This window comes from Cupressus sempervirens, chromosome 2 (assembly GCF_028749045.1).
Source record: "Cupressus sempervirens isolate cs-2001-9-10 chromosome 2, ASM2874904v1, whole genome shotgun sequence".
NCBI classification, from domain to species: domain Eukaryota; kingdom Viridiplantae; phylum Streptophyta; class Pinopsida; order Cupressales; family Cupressaceae; genus Cupressus; species Cupressus sempervirens.
The window spans coordinates 698,937,320-698,950,517 of record NC_143119.1 but is presented as its reverse complement, the minus strand read 5'-3'; positions in this window follow the sequence as shown (position 1 = coordinate 698,950,517).

Genomic DNA, 13,198 nt, shown 5'->3' with positions numbered 1-13,198 from the left:
CCACTATCAATCTAGCAAAAGCTCAATCTCAGCTCTCCAACTCATCTTTACAATTCACCCTATAATCTTCTATGGTAGTTACGTGTTTGATTACACTTCCAATTTGAAGCACATCTATGGTCTATCTGTTAGGATGAAACATGGGCCTTACCACTTCATATTCTTCAAGTATATATTTGTTCTTGAATGCCTTGAGCATGTTCTTAGCATTGGATCGAGACTCACAACTATAAGCCCCAACTTTCATGGGGAATTCATACCCCTTCTTCCTCAAACTAGCACTCAACACATTCACCTGAATCGCTTGCCTCACAATATCAATGAGTACAATCATGTTATTAGGGTATCTAGGCAGCTTCAGAGGAAATTCATCAAATGTTGCAAGATGCAAATAAGAAAAAGATGTGAATTGAATGAAATAACTACCAAATTGACTGATGACCGCCATTTCTTCTGGACTGAATCTCCACTCTGAACATCCTTGGAGTTCCCTACATATACTCATTGTGAATGCATCATTTACCCAAATATACTCTACATAACTATTCTACAACTGCAGGCATGGATAAAATTCATAGCTTTTCACATCATCAGGGAAATTCTCTATTCTGGGGAGTCCCAGCCATAATTGTACGAAAGCCAACATATATATCAAGAAAGAAGACATATAAAATGAATTGTAGAACTTAGCCACACTGAGAGCCTTAGACAGATGTTCACTTACCTCATACACCCAGTCAACATACTATGTATTTGAGAAAATAATTTGCTCCAAAAAAAAGTATTGTTCTACAAAATTAAGAGCTTCTACCTCACCTTTAAGTCAATGCAAGAGGACTAGAATGTTGAAAATCTCAAGCTTGAGATTGGTGTCGAATAGGGTTTTAGGGACCTTACTCTTAACTCCCCTTGGCTTTTGGAACCAAGAACTCGTGATCTCTTTCCGCCACACCATCTTCTTCAGAGAGAATTTAGACATAGCTCCTCCCATTGTTAATTTAGAGAACTCTGTTCTAGAATCCATAGGCAGTTCACTACCACTTGCCTATCAATTGAGATTAGCACTATTTGATCTAGTAGTAAGATTTGTTTTATATTTGGATTATAATGATTGATGCATTGAATAATCAACTCCAGAGCTTGTACTGCTACTGGAAATCTGGCTGCCTCTACTAATCCACTTCCTTGAAGTTTCTTTGTTATGGGGTGAATTGGCTCCATCCTTAGTCTCCTTTGGAAGTCTTGCATGTCAAAGAGATGGAGTGAAGTGTTTGTAATATTCTGCCATGTTGATTTAACTCCACCCAGCCCATCAAAACTAGCAAATCTTGTGGCCATCTTGTCTGATATTGAGGTGAACTGAAACTCAACAATTGTGAATAGTGCCAAGAGTAAACCCTATAACTCTGAAAGTTTTTGAGAGCACTATTCAATACAAAGGAATAATATTTTAATAGAGAAAGTGATATTTTGAAAATCCGTTATGCTTATCTTTATATAAGAACCCTTAATCTGTCCGTTGATTTTCATGATCCATGCCACAAGAGCGAATTTAAGGATAAATCTATTGAATTAGTATATGTGAGGGTCCTAATAGATTTTTCCCTATCTTTTCATTGTTCCCATTGGCCCAACAGTAACTTTCCTTAATTATAGACTTACTTTCCCATTTTTACCCAATTTCAGAGAAAATGAAGTACTCCTTGGGAAGAAATCTGCCTGACTAGATTCTGTTTAAAATACCTTCACAAACTCAATTGATTCACTTCAATTGTCTTTCCTAAAACATCCCATGATCAATTTACACAATTAATATTCTTGTAGGAATAATTTTCCATTACATGCAAAACATTGCTCTCGAGGGTAGAAAGCCCGCGGAGGAGAAGGCGATTTCCACTTTTCCGCTTTTGCCCTTGTTTTTTACCTTCTCTTCTCTAATAACTTTACTTTAAGCCTTTGGAAAATATAAAAATAGCTTCGTGAGTGAAAAATGGGACCCGTTGACTCACTTTACCTTTTCACAATGCCTTTTCAATAAACTAACTTCTTGGTTCGAACCCACTGAGGAGAAGTTGTTTTTGAGTTTTCCGCCAGTCCTTTTTTTTTTGCTCATCTTAGTGAGTTTTGAATGATTCTGACAGTGAAAACATGGCACTACTTGAAAGATCTATCCATAACATAATTCACCTCTCTTCATTTGAGCTCACAAACCATATTTGTAAATCTCGGCAGAGTTTCACCTTCAAGGTGCAAAAACCTACTAAGGAGAAGACGAAACTAGGTTTTTTGCCAGTTCAACTTTCTTTATGTTCAAAAAAAAATGAGCTACAATTAAGTTCATTTGGAGTAACATAATTCAAGAATCTCCATCGAGAAAGGTCCTAAACTACCCAAAAGACTCATGATGATAAAGAAAACTCACCCGGCCATACAATGCAGGAGAAAGGAAAAGATGAAAACCCGATGGAGATACCTATCACTTGAGGAAGAAAGGACCAACTGACTCAACAAGACTAAACACAATACAAGTTAATCTCCACTTTGCAAAAATGTTACCTGGTGAAAAGTGGGGCAACGATAACAGATTGTAGTTGTGTAGTAATCAAATAATAAATGTTCCACTTTCAAAAAAAAATATCATAGATATATGTGATATTACAAGCATAATATTTTTTATAGATTGATAGGAACATTTAATATCTTTTAATTATTTATTTTTAGTCATGTTGAGTTTAAGGCATGAACATCTAAAAAGGATTAGGTGGGGATTATGCCCTAGGATAACTAATGGAACCCCTTGTCCTTGGCTCTTGGACAAAGAAGTTCAATCATAAGGTTCTTGCTTGTCATATGGGATAGCTAAAATGCTTTGGTGGAAGACCTCCAAAAAAACAAAAATAAGGCTATTCTTTACACAACTTTTTTTTGTATAGATTGATATGGGGTATTTATTTATTACTTATTATTTTTTCTTAACTGGTCAAAAGAAAAATGGGGGCATATTTGGTGTCTTAAATTATATTAGCATTTTTATTGAAAATATAAAGTTAAAAAGAAGATATGCTACATATTAAATTATAATAGGGTTTTAATGGAAGGTGAAAACCTAAAAGAAGTTTGTATACCACCTTCAATAATGAGCATGTTTTCTCTATTTTTAATTAATAATGTTGTAAAAATTTATCATAATTAGTTATACACCATATTTTTTCTTACAATTTAATATAATCAAATAAAAAATTTAATATCCCAAATTTGATTTAATGTTAGACAAGAACTAATTAAAAAGGGTTGCATATAAGAAATAAAATTTTAATTTCAATATTAAAGTTCTTAATATATATCTATATTTTAAAGTATAATTGTATTTGACTGATATATGTTAAATATTATTAATTAGAAAATAGGTATTTATTTTTAAAGAGGTTTCACTAATAAGAACATAAGGTTCTTAAAATTGTTATCAAATTTTATTTTCTCATATCACTATAAAGATAGAAATCCTACAAAACCAATGTCAAATCGACATATCCAATGAAATGTAGAAAGTCTTCCAAAGTCAAGGTCATTAATCAATCAACAATTTACTTTTACATTTGATTCAAAAGAGGAGAAAGTACAATCACGTAATAGCTTGCCAAGAGTACACACGGTGTAATGGGCACCTACTAGTTATAACTTTGTGAAACACTTCGCAAGCAAGCTCCGATACCACTGTAATGGGTAGCTTTGATACCACTGTAATGGGCCCTTGTAACTAGGCTCTAATACCACTATAATGGGCACCCTAGAAATGCCCAAAAATGAACCAACTACCAAAATAGATTTTTTAATGCAAATTGAAGATAGAACCGATGCTAAAATTATATTAATTATGAAAATGATGAAATCAAGTACAAGCAATGTATTCCAAAGGCCAATCCCCAAGGGAATGACGTCTAGAATGTTACAAGAGAGGATGAACATCCCCTATTGCCAAGAAAGATATGTGATGCACACATCCAAGCTCTTATCAAATGTCATTCACAAAAATCTCATGCTCAACAAAGAGACTTTCACCTCTATTTATCCTTTTCCTTCACCCTTCTAGAAGGAACTAAAACATTAATTAATTGCAAGTGCTAGAAGCTTCCTCCTTCCAATAATTAATGCACTCTCTAGAAACTCCTCCCTTGCAATACAATAATTAATTGTACTTCTGGAGAATTAAATTACTAGAGGCTTGCACCTTTCCAATAATTAATACACACTCTAGAAGCTTCTCCCTTGTAATACAATAATTAATTTAATTAATTAAATATAAAGTCACCTTTTAATTTTTAATTTTAATTTATTTGATGACTTTATAAGAAATTAATTTAATTTCCATTTATGCTCCACTTAGACTTTGGAGAATGTGAAGGTTAAAAGATGGGTTCATTACAGTCTGTCGTCCTTGGAATTACTTGTCCTCAAGCAATCTCAGTCCTATTTGTTGTAGTACCTGCTCACTCTCCCAAGTAGCATCTTCCTCTGGAAAATATCTCCATTTGACCAAATATTCTTTAATCATCCTGCTTCATAGAATCCTCTCCCTAGTATCCAGAATAGTGTGAGGCCTCGCCTCGACCCATCATAGCATAGTGATACATTACTCTTATTTTTGTTATCCGCGACTCGAGATGTCAAGACATTATCTGATGCTTAGAACATATTTTATTATTTCATGTTGTGTGATGTTATTTCCAGATATATTTGATGATTGTCATTTAATGTTCATGTATATGTATGTTGACGAAATCAGTAGATGTAGGATTGAGATTTGATTTACGATATTTCAAATGGTTAAGAATTATGAAGGGAGAAGAAACTTTATTAATGTATGTTTTAAATTATGAAAATTTCTAATACGTAAACATATGTACATGTGATTTTACGGGACTACTGATGTGTGCAATGAGTGTGCAGATATTTAGCCGAGAAACCCTACGGAGGAACAAAACTGATCTCCATGTGCTAAAATTTGGAAACCCTGTTGTTCGTAATTATGTTCTTTTAGTGTCGCTTAACACTCGTAAAATGTTATGTGCTTCAGTATGCTAGTTAGGGTTAATTGTTTAGCCTTTGGTTTCAAGTTAGTGTCAATTTTCTATTAGATTCTTAATGAGGGTTAGTCATCCCTAATTCGATTTTGTGCTAGATTGCAAGTTAGAGTTGTTAGATAGACCTATTTTATCTCTAGATTTTTATTTGACTCTAACCTCTTCCCTAAGGCTTTAAAACATGTTTTTATTCTAACCATAGGGTATGGGTATGGGTTAGGGGTCTTTTCCAACCCCTAAGCCCCTAGCTTTGACTTTTGAGGGCACTCAAAAAGTCCCTTTTTGCGAAAATTGCAAGTGTTGTCATGAGTTGTCTTACCCCACCTCCTTTTAAGGTTTAACCATGGTGTAGGTTGAGTTAGGAGTTTCTAGTGTGGCTAGTGGGTGGAAATAGTTATTGCTCCTTTTTGGGTGGTTGAGTTGGAGGCTTATTTAGAGGCCTTCCTTGGTCTAGTGGTGGGGGTTAACCAATCTCTACATTTAGAGAAGATTTCTTGAAGCTTGAAGGAAGGAGGGATACTCTACTCAAATTGGTTCATTTCCATTACCTCTTTGTGAAGGTAGGAAACTCCCATCTCCCTTATTCAGTTTTTATGTTTTGTTTCATGTTCTTGTTACCTTGTTGTTGTTTTACTGTTGTATGGTTGTGGGTATATTGGGAAGATTTGTAGACCTTGTTATTTTGATTGTTTTCCTTTCTTGTTTATGTTTGCAATTTTGAGTTTCCTTGCATGGGTGTTTTGGTATTACTCGCCCTAGGAGAGGGCAGAAGTGACCAATTTTGGGAGAGGTCTGTTTAGTTGGACTCCAACCTGTGTAGAGTCTCTTCTCAGGATGAGAAGAGGGATAGAGGGTAGGGTGTTATGGGCCCCTACCCGTCAGCACAAACCTGGTATGAGTATGGCAAGTTCAAATGGAAGAACGGAAGTTCTTGGTTATTGGCCCCGATTGGGCATCTGAATTGGTGTTGTGCTTGACTTCTCCAGTTGGAAGAATCCACCTCTCCCTAGTCTTGATTCATTGTGAATCTTATTTTGGAAACCATGTGTGACTATGCAAGCTTGATGTTCTTTTGGTTCTGCTTGATTGTCACCCGATCAGTTATTGGTGTCCTCCATGGTTCTTAAAATGAGATTCAGAAAATATTACAAACTCCTTGATTTGATCATGAAGAAAATTTGATAAAATTGTTGAAAACGGGGATTGAGATCCTATTGTAAATTATATTTTTGAACCTTATTGTATATGGCAATGAAGCCGGGTTTTCTTCCTGATTCTTTCCCAGCTGAGCCTTTGAATCAGGTTAGCCAATAAAATAATGGTTGAGTGTATTTGGTTCTCATAATATTTGATCATAATGTTCAGTTGTAAGAGTGCTCATCAAAATAGAATAAATTAATTTGCATATATATAAATGGGAGAATAGAATCATAGATAATGTCTTGATTTATGAATGTTCAAGTTTTAATTACGATAATGAAGAGTTGAATTGATATAGTGAGTTTCAATTTTGATGTATAAGTATTATGATGAGATCAATCAAGAGCAAACCATATATTACGAAATCAAAGATAGTTCATTTCTTGATAAATTTCATGGTGGTTACAATCAAATTTGAATGAGTTCATTTCTTGATAAATTTCATGGTGGTTACAATCAAATTTGAATGAGAATAATCCACCACCTTTTCTTTTATTATGTGTATAGTATCATTCACCTTCTAAGTTCTTCAAATATGATCAATTGGACTGAGAGGTTGTATTCTTGAAATCAATAATAATAATAATCAGAACATAGAACTCATACCATGTCCTTGAAGAATTAATATTAAACATACATGTTTAACTAGAGATTGAGAGACTTTACCTAATGTACTCCTTTGCATTGGAATACTTGTATTAAGGACAAATGTTAATAATAGATTTATTCAAATCCTTAGCAACATGAATGAAATGCATAAAATAGCATGACCATGCCTTGTCAAAATTTTTGCTTTCAAAAAAAAAATATGCACTCCCAGGAGTAAAAACTCTCTGGAAAATACATGGAGAGAAAATTCATTGCTTCCAAACTACAGAGCATATTCTTGCTCAGATTCCTTCCTAAATGAATAAAGAAACAAATAAATATTAAGTTATTCTCTTGAGTGTATAATTTTATATATATAAATGTGTACATTTTTAAATTAGTCTATATATTCCTTCTCACCTAATAAACTTTATAACTTATTGCAATAACCCTAAGTCTTAATCTACCCCTGCATACTCCCTAGGCATTGCCTTGCAAGTGCCATCTTGTCGTTGGGGTCGTCACCCACTTGTCCCATCATCTTGGGCGCAGTATGCATGTGGAGGGAAAAAAATTTTTAAGTTTGCTATATTTTTTTGAAGTTGTTTTTCTTTCTTTTTACCCCCCCCCCCCCCCCCATTCGCTTTGACTTTTACATCAACCCCAACCCTATTTGCATTAACTTTATTCTCCTAGGCGCCAGCTATTAGTAGGGGGCTTGGACGAGTTGATTGCTTGGACTTTATCCCCTGACACAGAGTGACATCACCGGTACCTTCCCCTCTTCTTTTATTGAGCGCTCACCTTAAATTTTTTTGCATGGAGGCTAATGTTTTAGGGGGGGACAGCTCTTGTTGATAAGACCCTTGTTGATGCCTTATCCTATGCCTTCCCTTTTAATCTAGCCCTGCCACCTTTCTTGCATTGGAAAAGACGTGCATATCTCTTGTGCAGCGCGCCCAACCTTGGAGAGTGCCCAACTTGGGGTCAGGTCACTTGGCTAGTGGCCAAGTGGAGAGGGTTAGGTGGAGGGGAACTTAGGGATGGGAGTAGGATAGTTTTAGAGTTAGCATATATTAGTTAGTTTTAGACTTTAAGATTTGTTTTAGATTTAGTTAGTTATTTATTTATTTAATTTTAGTTTTCTTATTAGTTTGTTTTTATAGTTATTTTTATAGGTAATCTTAAATTGTTAAGTAATAAGTTATGGTAGTATAGGTTAGTGTTATGTTAAGATTGGTTATTTTGATTAATTTTTGTTTTAATTATTTTCGTTAGTATTAGTAATTTTGGTTAATGAAGTTGTTAGTGTTAGAGGTTAATGTGGGAGTTAGGAGTTGTGTTTAGTCACAATTATGTTTGTCTAAACTTTAATATCAATTTAGATTTGTGTTAGATGTTTATTTTGTTTTAGTTTCAGTAGTATTAAGATAAGTATCTAGTTTAGTAATGAGTTATAATGTAATTTACTTTAGTTGTTTTTTTTACTATTTATTAAAGTTTTAAATTAATGATTGGTGAATTAATAGACCTTAATAAAATGATGATCAGAATGATTGTTTTAAAATTATAGCTAATAATTTTTCAGTTTTGTACAAAAAAAAATTTGTGTTTTGCGCTCGTAGTTTGGGCATGAAAAATAGCCTCAGGAATTAATATGAGCTTTCCCTCCTCATCTAATGGTGGTAATTCTATTGAAAGCAAAAATCTCTGACCTATGGCTTTCTTAAGCCTTGACACATGAAACACATTATGTACTCGACTACCCTTTGGAAGCTCAATCTCACAAGCAACCTCGCCCACCTTGCGAATCACTCTGTAGGGGGCATAAAATCTATGCTTCAACTTCTCTACCCCTCTTTTATTGAGTGATGACTATCTATATGGTTTTAGCCTCAAGTAAACCATATCCCCAACCTCAAAACTATGCTTTATCTAGTGCTAGTCCACATACAATTTCTTCTGATTTTGGGCTTGTTGTATATTCTCCTTGAGCACCCTCAAAATATCCTAACTATCCTGCAAGAAGTGTTTTACTTTGGGCACTTTACTATCCCCCAAAATCATATCCATGAAACTAGGTGCTTCATATCTATACAGTGACATGAATGGAGTCATCTTGATGGCAATATGATAAGTGGTGTTATAACAGTACTCTCCCATATGTAGCCATTTGAACCAAGCCCTCTATTGTGTAGTCACATAGTTCCTCAGATATCCTTCCACCCATTTATTCATAATTTATGTCTACCCATTTGTCTGTGGATGATAACTAGTGCTAGGTGTAAGATCTATGCCACACAACCTAAACAGTTCCTACCAATAAGTACTCATGAATTTACTATCCTGATCACTGACAATGAAACTAGGTAGCCCATGCAACTTGAATATCTCTCTGAAGAAAAGATCGGCCACTTGTGCTACTGTGTAAGTGGATGGAATAGAAAAGAAGTGAGCAAACTTCATCAACTGGTCAACTATCACATAGATGCAATCTTTCCCTTGTACTCATGGTAACCCAATGATGAAGTCCATAGAAATGCTTTCCCATTTCCTATCCAGAATGGTCAAAGGCTGTAACAACCCTGCAAGATATGTGTGCTCTCCCTTATTCTACTAGCAAATTGCACACTCCTTGACATGCTTCTGAACATCATCCTTGAGCCTTTCGATGTAAACTACTCACAGATCTTCCTAAAGGTCTTTAAAACCCCTAGGTTTCTAGCTATACGGGCATCATGAAATGCCTTCAATATTACCTCCCTAAACTATGATGAAGGAATCAAATATATCCTACCCTAAAACTTTATCAATCTATACATCACCACATAAGGATCATAATATATGGTGCCTGCAATTACTCCAAAATCCCAACTGTCCCTCGCATACTCTTCTATGATCTTATTTCTCCAATCTCCTATAATCTTAGTTAGAGCATAAATATGAGGTCTCCTAGATAAAGCATCTGCCACCACATTCTTCTTACCTTTGACAAACTCAATGTCAAAGTCATAGGCTTGTAACTTCGTAATCCACTTCTATTGTCTATCATTCAAATCATGTTGACTCATGAAGTATTTGATGTTGCTATGATCAGTTTTCATAACAAACTTCCCCCCAACTAGGTAGGACCGAAACTTAGCCAATGCATGTATTATAGCCAACATCTTCTGATCATAAATGGAATAGCTCCTCTCCACTCCACGGAGCTTCCTGCTCTCAAAAATAATGGGATGCTTCACCTGCATCAATACCACCCCAATCCCATCTCCTAACACATCACAATGAAGCTCTTTGTAAAATCTAGTAGAGCTAGTACTAGACATGATGACATGACCTTCTTGAAATGATCAAAGCTTCTCTGAGCTACCTCTGTCCATGTGAAGGCCCCTTTCCTGGTAAGGTCTGTCAAGAATGTAGTGATCTATGAAAATATTTTAATAAATCTCCTATAAAATCTGCAGAGACCAAGGAATCCCTTAAGTTGTGTAAGATTCACAGGATTAGGCCAATCAACAATAGCCCTAATCTTTTTAGGATCTACCCGAACTCCATCTACACTGATGATATGCCCAAGGTATAGTAGTTCAGTCATCCCAAACTTGCACTTAGATTTCTTGGAATACAGTGACTCTTCCTCCAAAGTGGACAATACCATCTCAAGATGTTGTAAATTCTCCTCCCAAATCTTACTAAAGACTAAAATGTCATCAAGGAAAATCAAGATAAATCTCCTAAGTTGCTCCTTGAATACTTTATTCATGCAACTCTAGAATGTAGTAGGGGCATTTGTTAGCCCAAATGGCATAACCAAAAACTTGAAGTGGCCATAATGACACCAAAAAGTTGTCTTCTTAGTGTCCTCCTCCCTCATCTTAATTTAATGATACCCTAATTGTAGATCAATCTTTGTAAAAAAGCATGCACCATGTAACTCATCAATCAACTCATCTATTCATGGGATGGGATATATGTTCTTGATGGTCTTCTTTTTTAATGCCCTGTAATCGATGCACATGTGCATCATCCCATACTTCTTCTTTACCAACACTACTGCTAAAGCAAAGGGGCTCTTACTAGGCCTGATATGCCCTATTTCCAACAACTCCTTAATTTCCTTCTCTATCTCATCCTTATGTTTCTTAGGGTGAAAATAGGGAGTAATCATGACTAGTTTGGCTTCCTCCTCGAGCTCAACAACATGCTTTATCCCCCTATCAGGTGGAACCCCATGTGGAATCTCACCAAATACCTTAGTGTGCCTATCAAGTATCTCCTGGATATCTGGTGGATGACTCTTCACCTATGGCTCTTGTGAAGTTGGCATAGTGAAACATTTTGCTACCCACTCTATGTTATTATGTTGAAAAAGTCTCTGCATTCTCCTCAAGGAAGCTACTTTGCAACTCCCATCTGAAAGTCCTCTAAGTACAATAGTTCTTCCCTCATGCTAAAACTTCATCTCCAATTTTTCTAAGTTAAGTGTGAACTCTACTAGCGAGGCCATCCATACCATGCCAAGGATGACATCATAGTCTCCCATGTCTACCACATAGAACTCATCTTCCAACTCATAGCCATCTCCAAATATGATGTGAAGATTAGATATCTTCCAAGTGCATAATAGCTTGTCGTCATTACCTACCATAACTCTAAATCTAGTGTGCTCCTGAGTTTGTAGACCTCTCTTGGCTACTAATTGTGCATCTATAAAATTATGTGTAGCCCCAGTGTCAATGAGTGAGATCACTTTCTATCCTTGGATATTACCTTTGACCTTAAATGTGATTACCTTTTTGAGCCCCCGTTAATTATGCTAATGACTTCTCATCCTCAGGAATGTTGCCCTCCTCTGTAGTGCTATCCTCATCTGAATCAGAGTGTTGATCCTTCCTCTCTTACTATGACACTTCTATTGAGAAATATTCCATTTGATTTTCCTTAGCCTTGACAGGACACTTATGAGATAAATCCCAAGGCTCTCTACAATGAAAAACATAACTTATTCTTTCTCAAATCATTCAATGTGTCATTATCCAACTTATCTCTTTTGGGCTGAGCATCTTTGTGAAAAGTTTTTTTTTTCTTTCTCCTTGTCCTTTTTCATATAAGAATCCTTGTGCTAAAATCTGCTCCTAAATGAAGAAGGTGCTAAGTCATGAGCCTTTTTAGTGGCCTCCTACAATGTAGCTAGGTAATGCCCCTTGACCCAACCTTGCAAGGGTTCTGAGAGTCCATCCATAAACAACACTACTAACCTCCTCTCTAAAATATTTGTGACCAACACAACTAACCTCTAAAACTCACTGATATACATCTCAATTGATCCCCACTACTTGACTTGTGCCAACTCCTTAAACTATAATTCAAGATCCTTGGTATCAAATCTCTCTATGAGCTTCTCAGTGAACTCCTTGTAAGATGTGATCTAATTATGTCCCAAGGTTACCATGCCATGGTGCCACCACTCATGTGTTGATCCATCCAAGTGAATAGCTACATACTTTATAGCCTCCTCTTCAGGCATAGGATTCAGCTGCAAGTATGTATCCATCTTCTGCACCCAATCTCATGTGGTCATCTTCCCTGAAGCATAATAATAAGGTAAAGTAAGTTTCCCAACTTTCTTTCTTAGCTCAAGGCTTTGACTTTTTCCTCCTTATCTAGGCATGTGTCTCATCCTCAAGTCCAAGTAATCTTTGACAGAAATGTCCACCTAAAACTCTGGTCCACTAGCCTCCCAATCCCTCTTGAATTGATCCTATAACTCAGCAATCTGTGGTTCATTAATCAGCTGAACTGGATCTCTGGATGAGAAGGTGGGTAGAAGAGGTCTCGAGCTAGTTGTTCAAGTTTTGCATGCAACATGTCTAAATTTATCAGCCTCATTTCTATTATTGTCTTGTCCATTATTACCATTAATGTTTTCTCGACCTCCATTATCATTGCCCCAATTATTGTTGTTTCCATTGTTGGCATCACTGGGATTAATATTGATGCCCATCTGTCTAGCCATTAGCTACAACATCATATCCATTCACCTATTCTGATCTTGTTGCATCATATCCATATGCCCATTTTGCTCCTCTAATGTACCCAATAACCTAAACATTAAATTTTCTTGATCTAGACCGATATTCCTATCATCTCAATCACCCATACTACTATCTTGTTCAAGGAATGTCTCCTCTATGTCTATATGATTGGATTGTATGTCCCTCTGCACAGATGAACTACCCTATTTGTTCTGCAAGTCTGAACTCCTACTTTGTCTTGCTCTGGTATTGTGAAAATTATAAAGCCCTTGTCACATGCTCAAACATAGATGT